General features: G+C 40.1%; 2 protein-coding genes across 4 annotated transcripts in view; one reads left to right on the top strand and one right to left on the bottom strand.

Moving 5' to 3' along the window:
• Positions 1 to 3,153, top strand: part of RTL4 (retrotransposon Gag like 4) — a 518,532-nt gene extending 515,379 nt beyond the window's left edge. Inside the window, exon 9 of the transcript XR_011998095.1 lies at positions 199 to 3,153. The gene's annotated coding sequence lies outside the window, so the exon portion shown is untranslated. The remainder of the gene's footprint in view (positions 1 to 198) is intronic.
• Positions 1 to 17,226, bottom strand: part of LHFPL1 (LHFPL tetraspan subfamily member 1) — a 255,441-nt gene that overhangs the window by 214,873 nt on the left and 23,342 nt on the right. The gene's annotated exons all lie outside the window — the stretch shown is intronic.

Genomic DNA, 17,226 nt, shown 5'->3' on the forward strand with positions numbered 1-17,226 from the left:
CTGACTGAGCCACCCAGGAGCCCCTATTCTTCTGTTTTTTTTTTTAAGAATACAATAGATAGATATGAAATTTGATCAAAGGTCTCATCACAAAGGTAGGTCATAGCAAGGACTTGGAAGGTGTCTGGGCCTTCCAATTGCTCATCAGTATAGGTCAATGCTCTCTCTCTCTCTCTCTCTCTCTCTCTCTCAAAACAGGGAAACCAAGGTTCAAGTTGAGGAAGTGACATGCCCACGCATATTTTGAAAAATTAAAACACAGCTGTCCTGATACCCAGTCCAGGACTGTTTTTACCATGCTCTGCTGCCCTTCTGTGGACATGAGAATGTTTAGCCACCTCATTGTGCTCTGGTGAGGGAGCACAAGAAAACAGAATGTCCATGAAAAAGGAAACTGATAGAAAGGAAAGGTAACAGGAAATGTCTGGAAACTGAACCCATAATGTCCAAACCCCGAGTCACCGTAAAAGGCTTTGAACTGGCAAGAATGAGAGGAAATGATGAGAGAGCAAAGGAAATGGGCCTCTGAGAGAGGAAACACAGGGAGCACACACAAAGCCTTGGGGTAGCCTCTGTTGCAGGCCTGGAGTGGGTCTCTCCCTCCCTCCCAGAAGCCAAGCCTGGGGCATCCTCCCTTACAAGGCTTTTAAGACCTGGACCCACTACCTACTAACACAAGTTACCTTTAGTGCATGCTATTATGCTAAATGCTTTGTACGTATGTATCACTTCACTTAATCTTCTCAATAACCTTATGGGGAAAACTCTTTATCAATCCCCAGTAATGGAGACACAGTGAGGTTAAATAGCAGGCCCCAAAATGCACAACCACTAAGGGGCAGGGCTTGATTTCAATGCAGGTCTTTCTACTATTATCCTGTGTTTTTTTTAAATTAATTTTTATTGGTGTTCAATTAACCAACATACAGAAAAACACCCAGTGCTCATCCCGTCAAGTGTCCGCCTCAGTGCCCGTCACCCATTCCCCTCCAACACCCGCCCACCTCCCCTTCCACCACCCCTAGTTCCTTTCCCAGAGTTAGGAGTCTTTATGTTCTGTCTCCCTTCCGGATATTTCCCAACATTTCTTTTCCCTTCCTTTATATTCCCTTTCACTATTATTCATATTCCCCAAATGAATGAGAACATACACTGTTTGTCCTTCTCCGATTGACTTATTTCACTCAGCATAATACCCTCCAGTTCCATCCACGTTGAAGCAAATGGTGGGTATTTGTCATTTCTAATTGCTGAGTAATATTCCATTGTATACATAAACCACATCTTCTTTATCCATTCATCTTTCGATGGACACTGAGGCTCCTTCCACAGTTTGGCTATTGTGGCCATTGCTGCTAGAAACACCGGGGTGCAGGTGTCCCGACGTTTCATTGCATCTGAATCTTTGGGGTAAATCCCCAACAGTGCAATTGCTGGGTCGTAGGGCAGGTCTATTTTTAACTCTTTGAGGAACCTCCACACAGTTTTCCAGAGTGGCTGCACCAGTTCACAGTCCCACCAACATGTAAGAGGGTTCCCTTTTCTCCCCATCCTCTCCAACATTTGTTGTGTCCTGCCTTGTTAATTTTCCCCATTCTCACTGGTGTGAGGTGGTATCTCATTGTGGTTTTGATTTGTATTTCCCTGATGGCAAGTGATGCAGAGCATTTTCTCAGGTGCATGTTGGCCATGTCCATGTCTTCCTCTGTGAGATTCCTCTTCATGTCTTTTGCCCATTTCAGGATTGGATTGTTTGTTTCTTTGGTGTTGAGTTTAATAAGTTCTTTATAGATTTCGGAAACTAGCCCTTTATCTGATACGTCATTTGCAAATATCTTCTCCCATTCTGTAGGTTGTCTTTGAGTTTTGTTGACTGTATCCTTTGCTGTGCAAAAGCTTCTTATCTTGATGAAGTCCCAATAGTTCATTTTTGCTTTTGTTTCTTTTGCCTTTGTGGATGTATCTTGCAAGAAGTTACTGTGGCCAAGTTCAAAAAGGGTGTTGCCTGTGTTCTCTTCTAGGATTTTGATGGATTCTTGTCTCACATTTAGATCTCTCATCCATTTTGACTTTATCTTTGTGTATGGTGAAAGAGAGTGGTCCAGTTTCATTCTTCTGCATGTGGATGTCCAATTTTCCCAACACCATTTATTGAAGAGACTGCCTTTCTTCCAATGGATAGTCTTTCCTCCTTTATTGAATATTAGATGACCATACATTTCAGGGTCCACTTCTGGATTCTCTATTCTGTTCCATTGATCTATGTGTCTGTTTTTGTGCCAGTACCACACTGTCTTGATGACCACAGCTTTGTAGTACAACCTGAAATCTGGCATTGTGATGCCCCCAGCTATGGTTTTCTTTTTTAAAATTCCCCTGGCTATTCGGGGTCTTTTCTGATTCCACACAAATCTTAAAATAATTTGTTCTAACTCTCTGAAGAAAGTCCATGGTATTTTGATAGGGATTGCATTAAACGTGTAAATTGCCCTGGGTAACATTGACATTTTCACAATATTAATTCTGCCAATCCATGAGCATGGAATATTTTTCCATTTCTTTGTGTCTTCCTCAATTTCTTTCAGAAGTGTTGTGTAGTTTTTAGGGTATAGATCTTTTACCTCTTTGGTTAGGTTTATTCCTAGGTATCTTATGCTTTTGGGTGCAATTGTAAATGGGATTGACTCCTTAATTTCTCTTTCTTCAGTCTCATTGTTAGTGTATAGAAATGCCATTGATTTCTGGGCATTGATTTTGTATCCTGCCACGCTACCAAATTGCTGTATGAGTTCTAGCAATCTTGGGGTGGAGGCTTTTGGGTTTTCTATGTAGAGTATCATGTCATCGGCGAAGAGGGAGAGTTTATCCTGTGTTTTTAAGCCATTGTGGGATAAGTAATGTCTCCTTGCTGTAATGAGAACGTTTCCATCTCAACAATTGGTATTATAATAATGATGGTGATACCAGACAATGACTGTTGACTGGTAACTGTATACCAAACACTGTACTAGGTGTTTTGCATTTGTGATCTCATTTAATCTTTACAATGACCTCAGGAGGTAGCAATAAACTCCTGTATGCTGAAAAACTAGCCCAAGGTCACAGAGCTCAGATGCAGCTATGCTAAATAAAGTCCATTCTACCACTAGATAATCTTTCCTTGAGTTTCTTCCCTGACTCCCACTGTTGTTGATGCCAATTAGAGACTTGATGAAGGAAAACTAAGAGGTGGAGTGAAATGCATTAATTTAATGTTGAACTTAGAATTTATTTGTGTGGGATCAAGTTGTTGAAATCTCTATCTGATGGCCAGAGTTTAATTAACAATCATCAAAACATCTTTCTCAGCTTAAATCTTTCATTTACTTAATCAAATTAAGGTGTGGGAAAGTTTGCACTTAACAGAGCTGTTGTTGAAAGCCTTTGTCTGACTTTCCCCTTCTTACTGAGTGATTCATTCATCAAACAGGGATGGGATTGCCACTGAGCAGCAACTACATCATGCCTGAGAATCAGGAAGCTCATCCCAAGTCCCTTGCTGTGGGCCTTGAAAAAGTCACCTGCCCCTACTGGGTCTAACTAACTAACTGTAAATAAGCCCACTGATTAATCTGCAAGGTCCCTCTCATTGTAGGTTTCAGTGCAATTTCCTGATTAATATTTGGGTTTTTCCCCCTGTTTTATTTATTTATTTATTTATTTATTTATTTATTTATTTATTTATTTATTTATTTATTTATGATAGTCACAGAGAGAGAGAGAGAGAGAGAGAGAGAGAGAGAGGCAGAGACACAGGTAGAGGGAGAAGCAGGCTCCATGCACAGGGAGCCCGACGTGGGATTCGATCCTGGGTCTCCAGGATTCGCGCCCTGGGCCAAAGGCAGGCGCCAAACCACTGCGCCACCCAGGGATCCCCCCTGTTTTAAATATTTGAGTTAATTTCTTATTTATTTTTTATTTAGATATAATTGACATATAATATTATATTCATTTCAGGTGTACAGCATAATGATTCAATATTTGTATATATTGTGAAATAATCATCACAGTAAGTCTAGTTAACATCCTCTACCATACATAATTACAATATTTTTCTTGTAACTTTTAAAATCTACTCTTAGCAACTTTCAAATATACAATAGAGTATTATTAACTGTAGTCACCATGCTGTACATTATACCCCCAAGACTTACTAATTTTATAATTAGAAATTTGAATCTTTTGACCTTCTTCACCCATTTCACCCACCCCCCACCCCTGCCTCTGGCAATAACCAATCAGTTTTCTGTATCCATGACTGGTTGGTTTGGTTGGCTTTATAGGTTATAGAGTATTTGTCTTTATCTGACTTATTTCACAGAGCAGAATGCCCTCAAGTCCTATCCATGTTGTTGCACATGTCAAGATTTCCTTCTTTTTTATGGTTGAATAATATCCCATTGTATACATATTCCACATTTTCTTTATCCATTCATCTATTAATGGATACATAGTTTGTTTCTATATCTTGGTTATTGTAAATAATGCTGCAATGAACAGAGGATTGAATGTATCTTCTTGAGATAGTGTTTTCATTGTCTTCAAATAAATACCAAGAAATGAAATTCCTGGATTATATGGTAATGTTGTTTTTAAGTTTTTGACAAATTTCTACACTATTTTCCACATTGGCTGCACCAATTTACACTCCCACCAACAATGCACAAGAGTTCTCTTTTTTCCACATCCTCACCAACACTTGTTATTTTCTGTCTTCGTGATAGTAGCCATTCTAACAAGTGTAAGGTGATATCTCATTGTGATTTTGATTTGCATTCCCCTGGTGATTAGTGGCGTTGAGTACTTTTCATGTACTTGTTGGCCATCTGTATGTCTTCTTTGAAAAAAATGACCATTTAGATCCTCTGCTCATTTTCTAAATTGGATTGTCTGGTTGAGGGGGGGTTGCTATTGAGTTGTATATGTTCTTTATACACTTTGGAGATTAACCCCTTATCAAGATATATGTTTTGCAGATACTGACTCCCATTTGGTAGGTTGCCTTTAAAGGAGCTTACTTCCTAACTTCCTATGTTTTCTTCTAGGAGTTTTTGTTTTCAGGTCTTATGTTTAAGTCTTTAATCCATTTTGAGTAAATTTTTGTGTATAAGATAGTTGTCCAGCTTCATTCTTTTATATGTGGTTGTTCAGTTTTCCCAACACCATTTATTTATTTTTATTTTTTAAAGATTTTATTTATTTATTCATGACAGACACAGAGAGAGAGAGAGGCAGAGACACAGGCAGAGGAAGAAGCAGGCTCCACGCAGGGAGCCCGACAGGGGACTCGATTCTGGGTCTCCAGGATCATACCCCGGGCTGAAGGCGGCGCCAAACTGCCGGGCCATTGGGGCTGCCCCAACACCATTTATTGAAGAAAATTTCCATTTCCTATTGTATATTCTTGGTTCCTTTGTCATAAATTAATTGACATATTTGTGTTGGTTTGTTTCTGAGCTCTCTAGTCTGTTCCATTAATGTATATATCTGCTTTTATGTCAATATCATACTGTTTTGCCTACTATAGACTTGTATTATAGTTTGAAATCAGGAAACATGATGCCTCCAGCTTTTTTATTCGTTCCTAAATCTGTTTTGGCTATTCAGGGGTCTCTTATGGTTTCAAACAAGTTAATTTCTTCTTATTTAATGGAGAAAAAGAAGAAAGGAGTCAATTCCCTAAACTGCTCAACTGATGACTCTGGTGGGTGAGAGCCAGGTAAGGTATGTTTCCAGAGTGTTAGTTAGCAGGCACTGACCAAGGATTGGGACAGCAGGGGACCTGGAGGATAGACTGGGAGACATGAGGGAAGATCCTAGAAACAGGAGAGGCAGTGGGAGGAAGGTGGTCATATAACCGAACCAACATGAGTTTGCTCCTTGGTGAGTCAGAAACTGCACCAGGTTTGAGCTGTTGCACAAAGTAAATTTTATTTGCAGTATATAAAGGGATCACAGGGAATAGCTTTCCAAAGCTGTGAGTTCCCAAGCAAGGGTGGATAGGTTCTCTTTATTTAGGGTGAGGAAGAACATTTAGATAGGGGTGCCTTGTCATTGTATGTAGAGGCTGGCATAAGGTCACAAATGCACCTTAAGGAAAGGTGCCTATACATACATTGTATGTTATATAAATGAGGCTGAGGTTCCTCCTTGGGTGGAGATTTTAGTATTATAATAAAAGTAGTCAGCAGTCATTCTAAAGGCCACTCATGATCCATCTGTACAGGTGCGAGTCAGAGATTAAGTTAAAAGTGGCTGGCTAGTCTGGGCAGGCTGGAGGTCTTGTCGGGGCAGTCACTATGGCCCTGAGGGGCAGTTTCACTTTCTATTTGCCTGAGTTAAGAGAGAAGCTGGAAAGAGCTTAAGGAAAAATGTGTGACAAAGGTCGGTGAGTCCAAGCAGGCAGGCAGTAAAGGCAAGGTCTTGGGGTCTAGCTGGTGATAGGCAAACTTTTGGAGTGCCAGAGTTTGGGGATTCCTTATGCAACTGTGTTTTTGTCTGGAGAGCCCTGTCTTCTCCAACCCACCTCTGATCTTATATATTCCATTTCCTGCCCCACCCAATCCCTTTCTTTCAAGAAGACAGACAAAGACAAGTCTTATTGTAATGAGTAGATATGCTAAAAGACCAGAGAGTGACCCTAGGTAGAGTGTATATGATCTTGAAGCATATGAAACAAAAACCTTTGTATATCTTTCCCCTATGATCAAAGTTAGCTAGACAATTTAGGTGTCTTTATTAATGCAAGACAAATCTAGAGGCACTTTAAAAACTTCCCACACACGTCCATTCCACTTATGACCTCTTCCAGAATCCCATCAGGTTTAGCTGCTGCCTTCTATATTTGTGTACCCTGATTATACTAAAAGATCAACAGGGGGCTTAGGCTGAAGGCAGAAGTGAAGGAGACAAGATGCAATACTAGGTACTTTCCACAATGTTTCAGACATGTGTTTCTGAAAACAATAGAGCTAAAGCATATCTTGAGAAATTCATAGATGACTCAACACATACCCTCAATCAATGGAGAAGGGGAAAAATCATTGTAGTCACAAACAAGACAGTGAATTATGAGATAAGCTCCATTCACAGTTTTGCCTTTCACTTGCTATATGACCTTACACAAATCACTTTACCAATTCCTACCTCAGGGTTTCATCATCATAAAATGGGCACATTACTATCTGCTGTCCATGCACTTTTGAAAATCTGTTAGATAATATTCATGAGAACATGTTGCAAATGTGATCCATTGATAGAAGGTACAGACCTTACCTTAGAATTAACTACTATTGATAATACATTAGTTTTATAAGCTAGCTTGAAATCAGCTATGTCCTATTGAAGTATTTAGCTTTGATCCTCAGTGGGGCTTTTTTGGGTGATGGGCCCGTCAGTATGAAAGAATTTCCTAGAAGTTTTGTGGATCTAAGAGGATTTTGAAAAGGCTGGAATGTTCATTCTCCTCCAGCAGCTCAGTTTCTCTGCTCTCCCTCATGACAAAACTTTTTGAAAGAATTGTTTACACATGCTGCTTTCATTTTCCTCATCTTACAATTACTCCAGTATCTATAACTGCCAAACTGCCCCTCTAGGTTACTTTTGTCTGGCTGACTCCAATGGTTACTTCTCTATCCTCAGCAACTTGAATCAGTGTTAAACACAAGTGACTACACCCTCTTCTTAGACGTACTCTCTTTCTCTTGTCTGTTGTGACCCTGCACTTATTTTTCTTTATATGTCCCCCTGGATCTTCCTTCTAAGCCTCTTTAGTAGACTCTTTGTTCTCTGTAGAGGAGCATAGCAGTTAGAAGTACAGACTCTCAAGCCCTGCTCTCCAATATGGCAGCCACTGGTCACATTGGAGCTATTACATTTAAATTAGTAAAATTAAATAAATTAAATTAATAAAATTAAACATCTATTAAATTAAATTCAACATTTAGTCCCACCAGACTAACATTTCAGTTGTTCAACAATAATATCTGGCTAAAGGCGAACACAGTGGAACATGAGACACAGAACATTTCCATCATTTCAGGAACTCCTATTGGAACCAGACTTCTGGAATTCAAATCCCAGCTCTGCCGATTTATCAGCTGAGTAACCTTAGGCAAGTTACTTGATCTCACAGAAAAAATCTCTACCTTCATAGAGTTTAGGCTATCCTTACAATGGGAAAATATGACATGCCTAAAATGTAGAGAGAAGATCTATAAACATTGATGGCTCTCCAAGAGATACTGGTAAGTGAAAAATGCAAGGTGCAGAATGGTATAGTTAGCTACAAAGCTAAATAGATACATAATATGTTCTTGGTAGGACAAAGTAAAGATACACTCATAGGGATCCCTGGGTGGCGCAGCGGTTTGGCGCCTGCCTTGGGCCCAGGGCGCGATCCTGGAGACCCGGGATCGAATCCCACGTCAGGCTCCCGGTGCATGGAGCCTGCTTCTCCCTCTACCTGTGTCTCTGCCTCTCTCTCTCTCTGTGACTATCATAAATAAATACAAATTTAAAAAAAAAAAGATACACTCATATTTTTATATTTATTAAAAGTTCTGGAGAGATGCAAAAAAAATTTAATGGCTCCTTTTGGGAATGGAGTCGGCATTAGGAAAAAGACTTTGACTTTACATTTTATACATTTATGTACTGTTTTATCACATACATAAATTACTTTCGATTAAAAACAATAATCTTAAATTTATATGTATATAACTTGGCATTTTTCTGGTTCGTTTGTTGTACAATCATTGTTGTATAGAACATAGTAGCTTAAAACAACATCCATTTTATTATATCTCAAGAATCTATTGGTCACAATTTGGTCAGGGCCCAGCTGAGCAATATTTCCCACTGCAATTGGCTTTAACCAAAGTCATTCAGTGGTATTCAGGCGGCTTAAATGGAGGGTCCAGGACTGCTTTACTTATATGTCTGGTGCCTTGGAAGGAATGGCTGGAAGTTTGGATCTAGCCGGGCCTCTCTTTATTTCCAAGCATCTCCAGGGCTTTCCATTTGGTCCCTCCAGTAGAGTAGTCAAATTTATCATATGATGGCTCAGATGTCCAAGAACCAATATGGAAACTACAAGTGCTTTAAAGGCTAGGCCTAGAATGAGCTTTTTGTCACTTATGCCATACTCAATTGATTAAAGCAGTTATAGGCCAGCCCAGATTTAGGGGATAAGCAGTAGAGATAGATCCAGGCTATCGGAAGAGCATCAAAGAATTTGTGGCTATCTTTAGTCCAATACAGACAACCAAAATTGCTGTCTTAATACAAGTTATATCTTGGATAATTCAGATTAGGACTAAAAATCCTAACTGTGGATGTTTCAGGATAACTTAAATGCCAAGTCAGGGAAACAGGAGATAAAGACAGGAATGTGACCCCTTCTACTGGAAAACAAAGGAGGCCATTCAGAGTCTCAGAGTAGAATTCTGTTTTACCTACTCTCAGAATCACCTTGGCAGACTAACAATGTCTGCTTCCATTGTTCTACACATTCCTTTCATCCCTCTCAAGCAAGTCAGAGTAAGAAGTTTTGTTCCTTGGGCAGGGTTCATGTCTTTCTTAACTCTAAAACTTCCTTTCCAAAATACAGAGTGCATAGTAGAGTATAGAGCCTACAGCAGAATCAAAATAATACCACCAATTGATAGTCTATTCTCTTGCACATTCTGCTCTACTATCTTTTAAGGCCACCATCTACTTTAAGTCAAATGCCGTGCTAGGTACTTTAATATATATTTTATTATTTCATTGTAACAACACTGGGGCAGGTATTTTTTAATAGGAAAGATTTATGTTTTATTATTATAATCATTAAATTTTGTTCATCAAAATACACAAGCAAGAGAGTAGAAAAACCTACCACTGGATAAAATGTGAAAATTGTTTTTGGAGAAGATTTTTGGGAACAGGTATTATTATTACTCTCGATTTCACAGAGAAGGAAGGTGAGACACAGACATTAAATGACTTTACCCCCATAACCACTATATAGGTGGCAATGCCTAGATAGCCACTAAGATCTTTGGCTCCAGAGCCTATGATCTTTCAGTCTACAATACTGCCTCTCAAGGAAAAAGAAACAAAAGTATGCATACTGGATACTTTTCTTCTATTTCATTCATCCATCCACAAAATATCCAAGGTGTTCCGAGGGTTCTTTCAACACTACCAGAATCTCTAAAGTGTCAAAGAAAGATCTAAGGAGAAAGGCTATATTTTTCACATTGGTATTTCCAAACTTTGGTATTAATAGCTTGGTATTCACAACATATCACCAAATATAGTTTTTAATTCTACTTCATGTTTTGCTGCTGCTCCTGGACCCTCTATATTATGAGGGAACAGCTGCTAATACAGTTGGCACTATCATGTATGTTTGGGCAGCTGACCAGAAAAGGGTCAAGGATAGCACAGGTTGTTTCTTCTTTTCACCATTAACCAGGAAAGGGCTAATACAGAGGCCTGTAATTAAAGAATATGGTCAGGAAATGTGGCTCATGGGTGAGAGACACTTAGACAGTGGGAAGACTTTCAAAGGGTGATTCAAAAAAAGGAAACTGGAGGGCTTAACTCAAGCAGGATTCAGCAATCCTTTCAACCCTAAATATTCATAGAACAACAGTATTCAGTGCACTGAGTAGAGGGGAGCTAGAGCCCTTGGGAAGACATATAGTGGAGACAAGGGTAAATAAAAGAGGATAATGCAATGGAAAAATAAACAATTTAAAAAATTGAGTAAAAAGAAAGAGAAAAATAACTATCCTGTGGTGAACGTGACTGATGGCTATCAACTGGAAACAAAGGCAGCCACACACAAAATTGCCCATTTGTGAACTAGCCCCTTGGGGGTGGTGATTAGTGCAGAAAACTGCCAAATGACTATATACAAATCATGTCTGCAATTTTTTACTTTGGCATTTTACATTAATCAAAGTAGCAACTCATTTTATGAGGCCAATGTTACCTTCATACCCAAATCCAACAAACACATCACAGGAAAGAAATCTATAGACTAATATTCCTAATGAATACAGATGCAAAAATCCGCAATAAAGTGCCAACAACCCAAACAGCAACATATAAAATGGATTATACACAATGACCAACTGTGATTTATCCCTGAAATGCAAGGTTGGTTTAACATATGAAGAGCAATCAATAAAATGCATGTGATCATCTTAGTAGGTGATGAAAAAGTATTTGACAAAATACTTTCATGATGAATGCACTTAACACACTAGGAATAGATAAAAGGGGACTTTCTCAAACTAGTAAAAGCCACATACTAAGAAACATAGTTAACATCAACACTTAATGGTAAAAAAACTGGATGCTTTACTCCTAAGATCAGGGATAAGATAAGGATGTTTGCTCTCACCCGTTCTATTCAACATTGTTGTGGATGTTCTAGTCAGGGCAATGAGATAATGAAAAGAAATAAAAGATATCTAGATTGGAATGGGAGAAGTAAAACTATCTCTATTCTCAGGTGACATGACCTTGTATATAGAAATCTTAAGAAATCTGCCCCCAAAACATCATTAGAATTGAAGGAGTTCAGTAACCTTGAGGAATACAGGAGGCGGGGCAAGATGGCGGAAGAGTAGGGTCCCCAAGTCACCTGCCCCCACCAAATTACCTAGATAACTTTCAAATCATCCTGAAAACCTACGAATTCGGTGGGAGATTTAAAGAGAGAACAGCTGGAATGCTACAGTGAGAAGAGTTCACGCTTCTATCAAGGTAGGAAGACAGGGAAAAAGAAATAAAGAAACAAAAGGCATCCAAGGGGGAGGGGCCCCGCGAGGAGCCGGGCTAGCTGGGGCGAGTGTCCCCAGGACAGGAGAGCCCCGTCCCGGAGAAGCAGGAGGTTCACGAATCTTCCCGGGGCAGAAAGGCCTCCCAGGGATTTGGAACAGGACCCCAGGAGGGGCGGGGATGCCCTCGGGCTCCCTGGAACACTAACAGAGCAACTGCGCCCCAGGGAGAGTGCGCCGAGCTCCCTGAAAGGCTGCAGCGTGCATGGCTGGACCCGGGAGCAGCTCAGGGGTGGCTCAGGCGGAGGCTCCACGGAGTGGGGGCTGCCCGGCCGGGAGCATGATTCCAGAGGCGCAGGCCCTGAAGCTGAGGGCGCTGGGGGACACAGCCCAGGATCCAGCGCACCCCCCTGGACAGGCAGAGGCCGGGAGGGTACAGGACAGCAAGGACGCTCCTGCCACTGGGCGGCCCTGAAATGTGCAGATCGGCGCCCCCACCCCTGGAGCATCCAGGCCCCTGTGGACTGGGAGCTGTGGTAGTTACTGTGGGAGCTGACGCCAGGGCTGGAGAGCTGGCCGCCTCCACTGTTGTTGTTCCTCCTGGGGCCTCACAGGATAAACAACCCCCACTGAGCCTCACAGTGGCCTCACAGGATAAACAGGATAAACAACTCCCACTGAGCCGGGCACCAGGCAGGGGGCTGAGCAGCTCCCCCAGGAGCTCACACCTGAGAATCACCACAGCAGGCCCCGCCCCCAGAAGACCAGCTAGTCGGACAGGGGGAAAAGCAAGTTATTGACCCAGCAGCACTGGAAAGTTCCAGGGGAAGTCGAGGGATTTACACTATATAGAATCAGAAGATACTCCCCCTTGCTTTTTGTTTTCTGTTTGCTTCCCCCGTTTTTTTTTTCTTCTTTTCTTTTTTTCTCTTCTCTCTTTTTCTCCTTTTCCCAGTACAACTTGTTTTTGGACACTATGCACTGAGCAAAATGACTAGAAGGAAAACCTCACCTCAAAAGAATCAGAAACAGTCCTCTCTCCCACAGAGTTACAGAATTTGGATTACAACTCAATGTCAGAAAGCCAATTCAGAAGCACTATTATAAAGCTACTGGTGGCTCTAGAAAAAAGCATACAGGATTCAAGAGACGTCATGACTGCAGAATTTAGATCTAATCTGGCAGAAATTAAAAATCAATTAAATGAGATGCAATCCAAACTAGAGGTCCTAACGATGAGGGTTAATGAGGTAGAAGAATGAGTGAGTGACACAGAAGACAAGTTGATAGCAAGGAGGGAAACTGAAGAAAAAAGAGAAAAACAATTAAAAGATCATGAGGATAGGTTAAGGGAAATAAATGATAGCCTCAGAAGGAAAAATCTACATTTAATTGGGGTTTCCGAGGGTGCCAAAAAGGACAGAAGTCCAGAATATATATTTGAATAAATCATAGCTGAGAACATCCCTAATTTGGGGAGGGAAACAGGCATTCATATCCAGGAAATAGAGAGGTTCCCCCCTAATATCAATAAAAACCACTCAACAACTCACATTTAATAGTGAAACTTGAAAATTCCAAAGATAAAGAGAAGATCCTTAAAGCATCAAGAGACAAGAAATACCTAACTTTTATGGGGAGAAGTATTAGGGTAACAGCAGACCTCTCCACAGAGACCTGGCAGGCCAGAAAGGGCTGGCAGGATATATTCAGGGTACTAAATGAGAAAAACATGCAACCAAGAATACTTTCTCCAGCAAGGCTCTCATTCAGAATAGAAGGAGAGATAAAGAGCTGCCAAGATAGGCGGAAACTGAAAGAATATGTGACCACCAAACGAGTTCTCCAAGAAATATTAAAGGGGACTCTGTAATAGAAAGAGAAAGTCCAAGGCAACAATCCACAAAAACAGGGACTGAATAGGTATCATGATGACACTAAATTCATATCTTTCAATAGTAACTCTGAACGTGAATGGGCTTAATGACCCCATCAAAAGGCTCAGGGTGTCAGACTGGATGAAAAAGCAAGACCCATCTATTGCTGTCTACAAGAGACTCATTTTAGACATAAGGACACCTACAGCCTGAAAATAAAAGGTTGGAGAACCATGTACCATACAAATGGTCCTCAAAAGAAAGCAGGGTAGCCATCCTTATATCAGATAAACTAAAGTTTATCCTGAAGACTGTAGGAAGAGATGAAAAGGGACACTATATCATGCTTAAAGGATCTATCCAAAAAAGGACCTAACAATCATCAATATTTATGCCCCGAATGTGGGAGCTGCAAGTATATCAATCAATTAATAACCAAAGTTAAGACATACTTAGATAAAAATACACTTATACTTGGTGACTTGAATGTAGCACTTTCTACAATTGACAGGTCTTCGAAGAACAACAACTCAAAAGAAACAAAAGCTTTAAATGATACACTGGACCAGAGTGATTTCACAGATATTTACAGAACTTTACATCCAAACGCAACTGAATACACATTCTCCTCAAGTGCACATGGAACTTTCTCCAGAATAGACCACATACTGGGTCACAAACCAGGTCTTAACCAATACCAAAAAATTGGGATCATCCCCTGTGTATTTTCAGACCATAATGCTTTGAAATTAGAACTAAATCACAAGAAGAAGTTTGGAAGGATTTCAAACACGTGGAGGTTAAGGACCATCCTGCTAAAAGATGAAAGGATCAACCAGGAATTTAGAGAAGAACTAAAAAGATTCATGGAAACTAATGAGAATGAAGATACAACCATTCAAAATCTTTGGGATGCAGCAAAAGCAGTCCTGAGGGGGAAATATATCGCAATACAAGCATCCATCCAAAAACTGGAAAGAACTCAAGTACAAAAGCTAACCTTGCACCTAAAGGAGCTGGAGATAGAACAGCAAATAGATTCTACATCCAGCAGAAGAAGAGAGTTAATAAAGATTCGAGAAGAGCTCAATGAAATAGAGACTAAAAGAACTGTGGAACAGATTAACAAAACCAGGAGTTGGTTCTTTGAAAGAATAAATAAGATAGATAAACCATTAGCCAGCCTTATTAAAAACAAAAGAGAAAAGACTCAAATTAATAAAATCATGATTTGAGAGAGAAGAGATCACCACCAACACCAAGGAATTACAAACGATTTTAAAAACATATTATTAGCAGCTATATGCAATAAATTAGGCAATCTAGAAGAAATGGACGCATTTCTGGAAAACCACAAACTACCAAAACTGGAACAGGAAGAAATAGAAAACCTGAACAGGCCAATAACCAGGGAGGAAATTGAAGCAGTCATCAAAAAGCTCCCAAAACACAAAAGTCCAGGGCCAGGTGGCTTCCCAGGGGAATTCTATCAAACGTCTAAAGAAGAAACCATACCTAGTCTACTAAAGCTGTTCAGAAAGATAGAAAGAGATGGAATACTTCCAAACTCGTTCTATGAGGCCAGCATCACCTTAATTCCAAAACCAGACAAAGACCCCACCAAAAAGGAAAATTATAGACCAATATGCCTAATGAGCACAGATGCAAAAATTCTCAACAGGATACTAGCCAATAGGATCCAGCAATACATTAAGAACATTATTCACCATGACTAAGTAGGATTTACCCCAGGGATGCAAGGCTGGTTCAACACTCGTAAAGCAATCAATGTCATTGATCATATCAACAAGAGAAAAACCAAGAACCATATGATCCTCTCATTAGATGCAGAGAAAGCATTTGACAAAATACAGCATCCATTCCTGATCAAAACTCTTCAGAGTGTAGGGATAGAGGGAACATTCTTCAGCATCTTAAAAGCCATCTATGAAAAGCCCACAGCAAATATCATTCTCAATGGGGAAGCACTAGGAGCCTTTCCCCTAAGATCAGGAACAAGACAGGGATGTCCACTCTCACTGCTGCTATTCAACATAGTACAGAAGTCCGAGCCTCAGCAATCAGGCAACAAAAAGAAACAAAAGGCATTCAAATTGGCAAAGAAGAAGTCAAACTCTCCCTCTTCGCCAATGACATGATACTCTACGTAGAAAATCCAAAAGACTCCACCCTAAGATTGCTAGAACTCATACAGCAATTTAGCAGTGGCAGGATACAAAATCAATGTCCAAAAATCAGTGGCATTTATATACACTAACAATGAGACTGAAGAAAGAGAAATTAAGGAGTCAATCCAATTGCACCCAAAAGTATGAGATACGTAGGAATAAACCAAAGCAAAGAAGTAAAGGATCTATACCCTAAAAACTACATAAAACCTCTGAAAGAAATTGAGGAAGACACAGAGATGGAAAAATATTCCATGCTCATGGATTGGAAGAGTTTATGTTGTGAAAATGTCAATGATACCTAGGGCAATTTACCCGTTTAATGCAATCCCTATCAAAATACCGTGGAATTTCTTCAGAGAGTTGGAACAAATTATTTTACAATTTGTGTGGAATAAGAAAAGACCCCGAATAGCCAGGGGAATATTAAAAAAGAAAACCATATCTGGGGGCATCACAATGCCAGATTTCAGGTTGTACTACAAAGCTGTGGTCATCAAGACAGTGTGGTACTGGCACAAAAACAGACACATAGATCAATGGAACAGAATAGAGAATCCAGAAGTGGACCCTCAACTTTATGGTCAACTAATATTCAACAAAGTAGGAAAGACTATCCACTGGAAGAAAGGCAGTCTCTTCAATAAATGGTGCTGGGAAAATTGGACATCCACATGCAGAAGAATGAAACTAGACCACTCTCTTGCACCATACACAAAGATAAACTCAAAATGGATGAAAGATCTATATGTGAGACAAGATTCCATCAAAATCCTAGAGGAGAACACAGGCGACACCCTTTTTGAACTTGGCCACAGTAACTTCTTGCAAGATACATCCATGAAGGCACGGGAAACAAAAGCAAAAATGAATTATTGGGACTTCATCAAGATAAACATTTTCTGCACAGCAAAAGAAACAGTCAACAATACTAAAAGACAACCTACAGAATGGGAGAAGATATTTGCAAATGGCGTATCAGATAAAGGACTAGTATCCAAGACCTATAAAGAACTTATTAAACTCAACAGTAAGGAAACAAACAATCCAATCATGAAATGGGCAAAAGACATGAACAGAAATCTCACAGAGGAAGATATAGACATGGCGAACAATCACATGAGAAAATGCTCCGCATCACTAGCCATCAGGGAAATACAAATCAAAACCACAATGAGATACCACCTCACACCAGTGAGAATGGGGAAAATTAACAAGGCAGGAAACCACAAATGTTAGAGAGGATGTGGAGAAAGGGGAACCCTCCTGCACTGTTGGTGAGAATGTGAACTGGTGCAGCCACTCTGGAAAAATGTAGGATGTTCCTCAAAGAGTTAAAAATAG

This window comes from Vulpes vulpes, chromosome X, assembly GCF_048418805.1.
Source record: "Vulpes vulpes isolate BD-2025 chromosome X, VulVul3, whole genome shotgun sequence".
Lineage (NCBI taxonomy): Eukaryota > Metazoa > Chordata > Mammalia > Carnivora > Canidae > Vulpes > Vulpes vulpes.